The sequence below is a fragment of the Ambystoma mexicanum genome, chromosome 5q (genome assembly GCF_040938575.1).
Source record: "Ambystoma mexicanum isolate Mex_15411 chromosome 5q, UKY_AmexF1_1, whole genome shotgun sequence".
In the NCBI taxonomy this organism is placed as follows: domain Eukaryota; kingdom Metazoa; phylum Chordata; class Amphibia; order Caudata; family Ambystomatidae; genus Ambystoma; species Ambystoma mexicanum.
The window spans coordinates 1354109681-1354121951 of record NC_090933.1 but is presented as its reverse complement, the minus strand read 5'-3'; the positions used below and the strand labels follow the sequence as shown (position 1 = coordinate 1354121951).

Here is a 12271-nt window from a genome sequence, read left to right as displayed (position 1 = left end):
ACCGTGCTTTATTGCTGACTCTCTGGGCAAGGACAGCTTCTACCTTTATACCATTACCCGTGCTCTATTGCTGACTCTCTGGGCAAGGACAGCTTCTACCTTTATACCATTACCCGTGCTCTATTGCTGACTCTCTGGGCAAGCACAGCTTCTACCTTCATACCATTACCCAGGCTCTATTGCTGACTTTCTGGGCAAGGAGAGCTTCTACCTTTATACCATTACCCGTGCTCTATTGCTGACTCTCTGGGCAAGCACAGCTGCTACCTTCCTACCATTAGCCAGGCTCTATTGCTGACTCTCTGGGCAAGGACAGCTACTACCTTCATACTATTAACCGTGCTTTATTGCTGACTCTCTGGGCAAGGACAGCTTCTACCTTTATACCATTACCTGTGCTCTATTGCTGACTCTCTTGGCAAGCACAGCTTCTATCTTCATACCATTACCCAGGCTCTATTGCTGACTTTCTGGGCAAGGAGAGCTTCTACCTTTATACCATTACCCGGGCTCTATTGCTGACTCTCTGGGCAAGGACAGCTTCTACCTTTATACCATTACCCGTGCTCTATTGCTGACTCTCTGGGCAAGGACAGCTACTACCTTCATACTATTAACCATGCTTTATTGCTGATTCTCTGGGCAAGGACAGCTTCTACCTTTATACCATTACCCGTGCTCTATTGCTGACTCTCTGGGCAAGGACAGCTACTACCTTTATAGCATTACCCGTGCTCTATTGCTGACTCTCTGGGCAAGGACAGCTACTACCTTCATACTATTAACCATGCTTTATTGCTGACTCTCTGGGCAAGGACAGCTTCTACCTTTATACCATTACCCGTGCTCTATTGCTGACTCTCTGGGCAAGGACAGCTACTACCTTCATACTATTAACCGTGCTTTATTGCTGACTCTCTGGGCAAGGACAGCTTCTACCTTTATACCATTACCCGTGCTCTATTGCTGACTCTCTGGGCAAGGACAGCTTCTACCTTTATACCATTACCTGTGCTCTATTGCTGACTCTCTGGGCAGGCACAGCTTCTACCTTCATACCATTAGCCAGGATCTATTGCTGACTTTCTGGGCAAGGAGAGCTTCTACCTTTATACCATTACTCATGCTCTGTTGCTGACTTTCTGGGCAAGGACAGCTTCTACCTTTATACCATTACCCGTGCTCTATTGCTGACTCTCTGGGCAAGCACAGCTTCTACCTTCATACCATTACCCAGGCTCTATTGCTGACTTTCTGGGCAAGGAGAGCTTCTACCTTTATACCATTACCCGTGCTCTATTGCTGACTCTCTGGGCAAGGACAGCTACTACCTTCTTACTATTAACCATGCTCTATTGCTGACTCTCTGGGCAAGGACAGCTTCTACCTTTATACCATTACCCGTGCTCTATTGCTGACTCTCTGGGCAAGCACAGCTTCTACCTTTATACCATTACCCGTGCTCTATTGCTGACTCTCTGGGCAAGGACAGCTACTACCTTCTTACTATTAACCATGCTCTATTGCTGACTCTCTGGGCAAGGACAGCTTCTACCTTTATACCATTACCCGGGCTCTATTGCTGACTCTCTGGGCAAGGACAGCTTCTACCTTTATACCATTACCCGTGCTCTATTGCTGACTCTCTGGGCAAGGACAGCTACTACCTTCTTACTATTAACCATGCTCTATTGCTGACTCTCTGGGCAAGGACAGCTTCTACCTTTATACCATTACCCGTGCTCTATTGCTGACTCTCTGGGCAAGCACAGCTTCTACCTTCATACCATTACCCGGGCTCTATTGCTGACTTTCTGGGCAAGGAGAGCTTCTACCTTTATAACATTACCCGTGCTCTATTGCTGACTCTCTGGGCAAGCACAGCTGCTACCTTCCTACCATTACCCGTGCTCTATTGCTGACTCTCTTGGCAAGGACAGCTACTACCTTCATACTATTAACTATGCTTTATTGCTGACTCTCTGGGCAAGGACAGCTTCTACCTTTATACCATTACCCGTGCTCTATTGCTGACTCTCTGGGCAAGGACAGCTTCTAACTTCATACCATTACCCGTGCTCTATTGCTGACTCTCTGGGCAAGGACAGCTACTACCTTCATACTATTAACCATGCTTTATTGCTGACTCTCTGGGCAAGGACAGCTTCTACCTTCATACCATTACCCGTGCTCTATTGCTGACTCTCTGGGCAAGGACAGCTTCTACCTTTATACCATTACCCGTGCTCTATTGCTGACTCTCTGGGCAAGCACAGCTTCTACCTTCATACCATTACCCGGGATCTATTGCTAACTCTCTGGGCAAGGACAGCTTCTACCTTTATACCATTACCCGTGCTCTATTGCTGACTCTCTGGGCAAGGACAGTTTCTACCTTTATACCATTTCCCGTGCTCTATTGCTGATTCTCTGGGCAAGGACAGCTTCTACCTTCATACCATTAGCCAGGCTCTATTGCTGACTCTCTGGGCAAGGACAGCTTCTACCTTCATACCATTAATCATGCTCTATTGCTGACTCTCTGGGCAAGGACAGCTTCTATCTTCCTTCCATTACCCGGGCTCTATTCCCGACTCTCTGGGAAAGGACAGCTTCTACCTTCATACCATTACCCGGGCTATATTGTTGACTCTCTGGGCAAGGACAGCTTCTACCTTCATACCATTACTCATGCTCTGTTGCTGACTTTCTGGGCAAGGACAGCTTCTAACTTCATACCATTACCCAGGCTCTATTGCTGACTCTCTGGGCAAGGACAGCTTCTACCTTTATACAATTACCCGGGCTCTATTGCCGACTCTCTGGGCAAGGACAGCTTCTACCTTTATACCATTTCCCGTGCTCTATTGCTGACTCTCTGGGCAAGGACAGCTTCTACCTTTATACCATTTCCCGTGCTCTATTTCTGACCCTCTGGGCGAGGACAGCTTCTACCTTCATACCATTACCTGTGCTCTATTGCCTACTCTCTGGCCAAGGACAGCGTCTACCTTTATACCATTACCCGGGCTCTATTGCTGACTCTCTGGGCAAGGACAGCTTCTACCTTTATACCATTTCCTGTGCTCTATTGCTGACTCTCTGGGCAAGGACAGCTTCTACCTTTATACCATTACCCGTGCTCTATTGCTGACTCTCTGGGCAAGGACAGCTACTACCTTCATACTATTAACCATGCTTTATTGCTGATTCTCTGGGCAAGGACAGCTTCTACCTTTATACCATTACCCGTGCTCTATTGCTGACTCTCTGGGCAAGGACAGCTACTACCTTTATAGCATTACCCGTGCTCTATTGCTGACTCTCTGGGCAAGGACAGCTACTACCTTCATACTATTAACCATGCTTTATTGCTGACTCTCTGGGCAAGGACAGCTTCTACCTTTATACCATTACCCGTGCTCTATTGCTGACTCTCTGGGCAAGGACAGCTACTACCTTCATACTATTAACCGTGCTTTATTGCTGACTCTCTGGGCAAGGACAGCTTCTACCTTTATACCATTACCCGTGCTCTATTGCTGACTCTCTGGGCAAGGACAGCTTCTACCTTTATACCATTACCCGTGCTCTATTGCTGACTCTCTGGGCAAGCACAGCTTCTACCTTCATACCATTACCCAGGCACTATTGCTGACTTTCTGGGCAAGGAGAGCTTCTACCTTTATACCATTACCCGTGCTCTATTGCTGACTCTCTGGGCAAGCACAGCTGCTACCTTCCTACCATTAGCCAGGCTCTATTGCTGACTCTCTGGGCAAGGACAGCTACTATCTTCATACTATTAACCGTGCTTTATTGCTGACTCTCTGGGCAAGGACAGCTTCTACCTTTATACCATTACCTGTGCTCTATTGCTGACTCTCTTGGCAAGCACAGCTTCTACCTTCATACCATTACCCAGGCTCTATTGCTGACTTTCTGGGCAAGGAGAGCTTCTACCTTTATACCATTACCCGGGCTCTATTGCTGACTCTCTGGGCAAGGACAGCTTCTACCTTTATACCATTACCCGTGCTCTATTGCTGACTCTCTGGGCAAGGACAGCTACTACCTTCATACTATTAACCATGCTTTATTGCTGATTCTCTGGGCAAGGACAGCTTCTACCTTTATACCATTACCCGTGCTCTATTGCTGACTCTCTGGGCAAGGACAGCTACTACCTTTATAGCATTACCCGTGCTCTATTGCTGACTCTCTGGGCAAGGACAGCTACTACCTTCATACTATTAACCATGCTTTATTGCTGACTCTCTGGGCAAGGACAGCTTCTACCTTTATACCATTACCCGTGCTCTATTGCTGACTCTCTGGGCAAGGACAGCTACTACCTTCATACTATTAACCATGCTTTATTGCTGACTCTCTGGGCAAGGACAGCTTCTACCTTTATACCATTACCCGTGCTCTATTGCTGACTCTCTGGGCAAGGACAGCTTCTACCTTTATACCATTACCTGTGCTCTATTGCTGACTCTCTGGGCAGGCACAGCTTCTACCTTCATACCATTAGCCAGGCTCTATTGCTGACTTTCTGGGCAAGGAGAGCTTCTACCTTTATACCATTACTCATGCTCTGTTGCTGACTTTCTGGGCAAGGACAGCTTCTACCTTTATACCATTACCCGTGCTCTATTGCTGACTCTCTGGGCAAGCACAGCTTCTACCTTCATACCATTACCCAGGCTCTATTGCTGACTTTCTGGGCAAGGAGAGCTTCTACCTTTATACCATTACCCGTGCTCTATTGCTGACTCTCTGGGCAAGGACAGCTACTACCTTCTTACTATTAACCATGCTCTATTGCTGACTCTCTGGGCAAGGACAGCTTCTACCTTTATACCATTACCCGTGCTCTATTGCTGACTCTCTGGGCAAGCACAGCTTCTACCTTTATACCATTACCCGTGCTCTATTGCTGACTCTCTGGGCAAGGACAGCTACTACCTTCTTACTATTAACCATGCTCTATTGCTGACTCTCTGGGCAAGGACAGCTTCTACCTTTATACCATTACCCGGGCTCTATTGCTGACTCTCTGGGCAAGGACAGCTTCTACCTTTATACCATTACCCGTGCTCTATTGCTGACTCTCTGGGCAAGGACAGCTACTACCTTCTTACTATTAACCATGCTCTATTGCTGACTCTCTGGGCAAGGACAGCTACTACCTTTATACCATTACCCGTGCTCTATTGCTGACTCTCTGGGCAAGCACAGCTTCTACCTTCATACCATTACCCGGGCTCTATTGCTGACTTTCTGGGCAAGGAGAGCTTCTACCTTTATACCATTACCCGTGCTCTATTGCTGACTCTTTGGGCAAGCACAGCTGCTACCTTCCTACCATTACCCGTGCTCTATTGCTGACTCTCTTGGCAAGGACAGCTACTACCTTCATACTATTAACTATGCTTTATTGCTGACTCTCTGGGCAAGGACAGCTTCTACCTTTATACCATTACCCGTGCTCTATTGCTGACTCTCTGGGCAAGGACAGCTTCTAACTTCATACCATTACCCGTGCTCTATTGCTGACTCTCTGGGCAAGGACAGCTACTACCTTCATACTATTAACCATGCTTTATTGCTGACTCTCTGGGCAAGGACAGCTTCTACCTTCATACCATTACCCGTGCTCTATTGCTGACTCTCTGGGCAAGGACAGCTTCTACCTTTATACCATTACCCGTGCTCTATTGCTGACTCTCTGGGCAAGCACAGCTTCTACCTTCATACCATTACCCGGGATCTATTGCTAACTCTCTGGGCAAGGACAGCTTCTAACTTCATACCATTACCCGTGCTCTATTGCTGACTCTCTGGGCAAGGACAGCTTCTAACTTCATACCATTACCCGTGCTCTATTGCTGACTCTCTGGGCAAGGACAGCTACTACCTTCATACTATTAACCATGCTTTATTGCTGACTCTCTGGGCAAGGACAGCTTCTACCTTCATACCATTACCCGTGCTCTATTGCTGACTCTCTGGGCAAGGACAGCTTCTACATTTATACCATTACCCGTGCTCTATTGCTGACTCTCTGGGCAAGCACAGCTTCTACCTTCATACCATTACCCAGGCTCTATTGCTGACTTTCTGGGCAAGGAGATCTTCTACCTTTATACCATTACCCGTGCTCTATTGCTGATCCTCTGGGCAAGCACAGCTTCTACCTTTATACCATTACCCGTGCTCTATTGCTGACTCTCTGGGCAAGGAGAGCTTCTACCTTTATACCATTACCCGTGCTCTATTGCTGACTCTCTGGGCAAGCACAGCTTCTACCTTCATACCATTACCCAGGCTCTATTGCTGACTCTCTGGGCAAGCACAGCTTCTACCTTCATACCATTACCCGTGCTCTATTGCTGACTCTCTGGGCAAGCACAGCTGCTATCTTCCTACCATTACCCTTGCTCTATTGCTGACTCCAGGCTGCTGATGCTGGGATGGTTGGAGCTGAAGGAGAACACTTTGAGGAGCACTGCGGGATTCGTATCCGCGTGCCTCCGGTTGTGCATAGCACTTGCTAGGCGTGCAATTAGGCGAAGAGGAGAACCTGCAGCGTTCTGCTGTGTCCGTTGAAGCAGAATCCCTGAATTCTCCTAGTTCCCTCCGCTCTCAATGTCACCATCATGCATTCCGGAGCTGGTTGAAACCTTCCAGCCTCAAGTTCATCACGGGTGGTGAACATCACTCACGCTGGGTTCTGCGGTGACTCCTGAACTCAAAGTCAGTTGGGGTGTATGTTGCTTGCTTGCTTGTGGGCCACTGTGTGTTGAGGAAATAGAGTGTCTGATTGACAGGCCAGACGTTCTCTTCCTCGATCGATAAACACTGCGGCAGGCGCTCAACACACTGGGCAAGACAGGCATAACATATGGACATCTCTGTAGCCCAATCAGACACAAAAACCGGGGGTCAAAACTTGAGAGGGGCTTTCGTTGTCCCTCCACCTATTGAGGAAGTTATTTTTTAGGTAATTTCCAAAGGAAAATTCTTGCTACCTTGAATCCCCTCTTGGGGAGGGCTCTATTCTTTTTGTATAGGACTGTGACGAGGAAGAAGGGGGGATGAGGTCATGTTCTATTGTCCACTTCACCGTATCCCCGTTTTATAGGAACAGTGCTGTATTTTGGTGGGTTTAAGCTAATCGGTTACTGAAAAGGGTTGATACACTGTTCAATACTATGAGTATTTGAATGATTTCAGGTGATAGGGAGACATGTTACCTCTGAGAAACACCGACCCCCTTTGGCTTCGAGCCATGACCTCTTTCATGTAAATGTGTTGTGCTGGGGCATACTAGGGTGCCAGCCTGTGGCCCCGGGGGCTTGACATGGAGCAGGAGTGTCACTGTGGATGGCCTCTTTGGATAGAGGCGCTTGGATCTCTCTCAATAGCCCAACTGGGCCAAGGAGGCTGGAAAGCGTGCCTGGGTATTTGGAGCCCTCTAGCGGATGCTCGGCTCTCTGCAGGACCTGCCAGTGAGAGGGGAGGGAGGGGCGGTACAAGCAGAGTCTGCTATATAGGGAATAGGAGTCAGGCGACGCTCATTTCTAAAGCCTGGCAGAGCGGGACACGCAGAGGTGAGGCCCGGGGAGGTAAGTCCCGAAGACCTTCCTCGAGGGATATTTAGGGGAGTTCATGCTCGCACTGTATCAGCACCGACCACCCCCCCCCCCCAATTTATGGTGAATGCTTTTCTTTATTGGATGTCTTAATACATTCTAAAAGAATTCGTTTTTCAAACTGGGATTGGATCTAGCAGAATTTGTTGTCCTTTTCACCGAATTGTTTCATGAATCTTGGTCTAATAAAATCTTTCCTAGCCGCACATTGAAAGGTTCGGGAGGTGGAGGCTAAAGGGGGGCGTTTTAAAGAAAGAAAGGGTTACGCTTTCCTCACAGGACATGGATCTCGCTCGGTCTCTCTCAATAATTGCTGCTCTTCTGATGGCTTCACTCTGAGCCTTTATTCTACTGGAATTCATGAGTTATACCCCCTCCTTCAAGGTGAAGGCTTAACGTTACACCTGGCTGTACCCACCTGTACCCAGGTCTCTGCCCTAGGCGGTCACAGGGGGCATCTTCAGTCAGTGCCCTTAAGACAATATTCTGGAGGACGGGTGAGTCATGCCCTGTGGGCAGCCTACAGTCTCAGCGCGATCTAAGGCAGGTGATGCCATGGAGGGCAGATAACATCGCCGAAACCCCCTGCACACCCGTCTCGTGATTCCCCCCAGAGCAGCAGCGTCGCTCTCCTCGCAGGATCCCGTCTGGACTCAGCAGCGGCAGCAGAAGGGACCCACTGGCTCTCGAAGAGTGTGAACACAGCACGCGAGGGTCCGACTTCGGTGGAAGCCAGAGGTGTGCCAGGGGAGGAGTGGTGCTTTGGGGTGTTCCTCGGTGGGATTCAGAGGCGGGCATGTACGCGTGGAAGGGGGGTATATTTCGAACTGGAGCAGAGCAAGCAGCCACACACCTTGTGAGAGGTTGTGTAGCCCTTCAGAGATGCCCCAGGTAAAATGATGTGCGCAGCTGTGTGCATGGGTTCTTAGAACTAAGACATCGGACGAGTCTTTACTCTGTTCCACCTGGGCTGGGGGTGGGCAGGATGGGGCCTGTGCTTGGTGCTGTGTGCATGTAGGGCACAGAGATCGGTTCTGGGTTTTATTCTTTGGGGAAGTGGAGCGCAGGAGCCAGATCTGAACATAGTGCTATGTGGGTGCGGGGCACAAGGCAGACAACTATGCTTGGTGCTATGTGGGTGCGGGGCACAAGGCAGACAACTATGCTTGGTGCTATGTGGGTGCGGGGCACAAGGCAGACAACTATGCTTGGTGCTATGTGGGTGCGGGGCACAAGGCAGACAACTATGCTTGGTGCTATGTGGGTGTGGGGGACAGGGCTCGAGTCTGTGCTTAGTGGTGTGTGTGTTTGGGGCACAGGGCTCGAGTCTGTGCTTAGTGGTGTGTGGGTTTGGGGCACAGGGCTCGAGTCTGTGCTTAGTGGTGTGTGGGTTTGGGGCACAGTGCTCGAGTCTGTGCTTAGTGCTATGTGGTGTGGGGCATAGGGCTTGAGTCTGTGCTTAGTGCTATGTGGGTGTGGGGACCATGGCTCGAGTCTGTGGTTCGTGCTATGTGGGTGTGGGTCACATGGCTCGAGTCTGTGCTTAGTGCTATATGGGTGTGGCGCACAGGGCTCGAGTCTGTACTTAGTGGCATGTGGGTATGGGGAACAGGGCTCGAGTCTGTGCTTAGTGGCATGTGGGTATGGGGAACAGGGCTCGAGTCTGTGCTTAGTGGTATGTGGGAGTGGGTCACAGGGCCCGAGCCTGTGCTTAGTGCTATGTGGTGTGGGGCCCAGTGCTCGAGTCTGTGCTTAGTGCTATGTGGGTGTGGGGACCAGGGCTCGAGTCTGTGGTTCGTGCTATGTGGGTGTGGGTCACATGACTCGAGTCTGTGCTTAGTGCTATGTGGGTGTGGGGCACAGGGCTCGAGTCTGTGCTTAGTGGTATGTGGGTGTGGGGCCCAGGGATCGAGTCTGTGCTTAGTGCTATGTAGGTGTGGGTCACAGTGCTCGGGTCTGTGCTTAGTGCCATGTAGGTGTGGGTCACAGTGCTCGAGTTTGTGCTTAGTGGTATGTGGGTGTGGGGCACAGGGTTCGAGTGTGTGCTTAGTGCTATGTGGGTGTGGGGCAAATGGCTCGAGTCTGTGCCTAGTGCTATGTGGGTGTGGGTCACAGGGCTCGAGTCTGTGCCTAGTGCTATGTAGGTGTGGGTCACAGTGCTCGAGTCTGTGCTTGGTGCTATGTGGGTGCAGGTCACAGGACTTGAGTCTGTGCTTAGTGCTATGTGGGTGTAGATCACAGGGCTCAAGTCTGTGCTTAGTGGTATGTGGGCCACAGGGCTCGGGTCTGTGCTTAGTGGTATGTGGGTGTGGGGCCCAGGGATCGAGTCTGTGCTTAGTGCTATGTAGGTGTGGGTCACAGTGATCGAGTCTGTGCTTAGTGCCATGTAGGTGTGGGTCACAGTGCTCGAGTATGTGCTTAGTGGTATGTGGGTGTGGGTCACAGGGCTCGAGTCTGTGCTGAGTGGCATGTGGGTGTGGGGCACAGGGCTCGAGTCTGTGCTGAGTGGCATGTGGGTGTGGGCCACAGGGCTCGAGTCTGTGCTGAGTGGCATGTGGGCGTGGGCCACAGGGCTCAAGTCTGTGCTGAGTGGCATGTGGGTTTGGGGCACAGGGCTCGAGTCTGTGCTTTGTGGTATGTGGGTGTGGGTCACATGGCTCGAGTCTGTGCTTAGTGCTATGTGTGTTTGGGGCACAGGGCTCGAGTCTGCGCTTAATGCTATGTGGTGTGGGACCCAGGGCTCGAGTCTGTGCTTAGTGCTATGTGGTGTGGGGACCAGGGCTCGAGTCTGTGCTTAGTGCTATGTGGGTGTGGGTCATAGGGCTTGAGTCTGTGCTTAGTGGTATGTGGGTGAGGGGCACAGGGCTCAAGTCTGTGCTTAGTGGCATGTGGGTGTGGGGCACAGGGCTCGAGTCTGTGCTTAGTGGTATCTGGGTGTGGGGCACAGGGCTCGAGTCTGTGCTTAGTGCTATGTGGGTGCGGGTCACAGGGCTCGAGTCTGTGCTTAGTGGCATGTGGGTGTGGGGCACAGGGCTTGAGCCTGCGCTTAGTGCTTTGTGGGTGTGGGGAACAGGGCTCGAGTCTGTGCTTAGTGCTATGTGGGTGTGGGTCACATGGCTCGAGTCTGTGCTTAGTGGTATGTGGGTGTGGGTCACAGGGCTCCAGTCTGTGCTTAGTGCTATCTGGGTGTGGGGCACAGGGCTCTGGTCTGTGCTTAGTGATATGTGGGTCTGGGGCACAGGGCTTGAGTCTGTGCTTAGTGGTATGTGAGTGAGGGTCACACGACTGGAGTCTTTGCTTGGTGCTATGTGGGTGTGGGGCCCAGGGCTCGAGTCTGTGCTTAGTGGTATGTGGGTGTGGGGCCAGGGCTTGAGTCCGTGCTTAGTGCTGTTAGAGTGTGGGACACAGGGCTCGAGTCTGGGCTTAGTGCCATGTGGGTGTGGGGCCCAGGGATCGAGTCTGTGCCTAGTGCTATGTGGGTATGGGGAACAGGGGTCGAGTCTGTGCTTGGTGCTATGTAGGTGCGGGGTCACAGGGCTTGAGTCTGTGCTTAGTGCTATGTGGGTGTGGGGAACAGGGGTCAAGTCTGTGCTTACTGCTATGTGGGTGCGGGGCATAGTTCTCAGATCTGTGCTTAGTGCTGTTAGGCTGTGGGGCACAGGTCTCGAGTCTGTGCCTAGTGCTATGTGGGTGTGGGTCACAGGGCTCGAGTCTGTGCCTAGTGCTATGTGGGTATGGGGAACAGGGGTCGAGTCTGTGCTTGGTGCTATGTAGGTGCGGGGTCACAGGGCTTGAGTCTGTGCTTAGTGCTATGTGGGTGTAGGTCACAGGGCTCGAGTCTGTGCTTGGTGCTATGTGAGTGTGGGGCACAGGACTCGACTCTGTGCTTAGTGCTATGTGGGTGTGGGGAACAGGGGTCGAGTCTGTGCTTAGTGCTATATGGGTTTGGGGCACATGGTTTGTGTCTGTTCTTAGTGCTATGTGGGTGTTTGGCCCAGGTCTTGAGTATGTGCTTACTGGTATGTGGGTGTGGGCCACAGGGCTCGAGTCTGTGCTTAGTGGTATGTGGGTGTGGGGCCCAGGGATCGAGTCTGTGCTTAGTGCTATGTAGGTGTGGGTCACAGTGCTCGTGTCTGTGCTTAGTGCTATGTAGGTGTGGGTCACAGTGCTCGAGTCTGTGCTTAGTGGAATGTGGATGTGGGTCACAGGGCTCGAGTCTGTGCTGAGTGGCATGTGGGTGTGGGCCACAGGGCTCGAGTCTGTGCTGAGTGGCATGTGGGTGTGGGGCACAGGGCTCGAGTCTGTGCTTTGTGGTATGTGGGTGTGGGTCACATGGCTCGAGTCTGTCCTTAGTGCTATGTGTGTGTGGGGCACAGGGCTCGAGTCTGTGCTTAGTGGTATGTTGGCGTGGGTCACAGGGCTCGAGTCTGTGCTTAGTGGCATGTGGTTATGGGGAACAGGGCTCGAGTCTGTGCTTAATGCTATGTGGTGTGGGACCCAGGCTCGAGTCTGTGCTTAGTGCTATGTGGTGTGGGGACCAGGGCTCGAGTCTGTGGTTAGTGCTATATGGGTGTGGGTCATAGGGCTTGAGTCTGTGCTTAGTGATATGT

The 12271-nt window shown here is 51.1% G+C and overlaps 1 protein-coding gene across 2 annotated transcripts in view; it reads left to right on the top strand.

Moving 5' to 3' along the window:
- The first annotated feature begins 7555 nt into the window (after window positions 1–7555).
- Window positions 7556–12271, top strand: part of LOC138498138 (GTPase IMAP family member 9-like) — a 103858-nt gene continuing 99142 nt past the window's right edge. Inside the window, exon 1 of one of the 2 annotated variants that reach the window (XM_069622014.1) lies at window positions 7556–7634. The gene's annotated coding sequence lies outside the window, so the exon portion shown is untranslated. The remainder of the gene's footprint in view (window positions 7635–12271) is intronic. The other variant, XM_069622015.1, reaches the window with a different exon arrangement.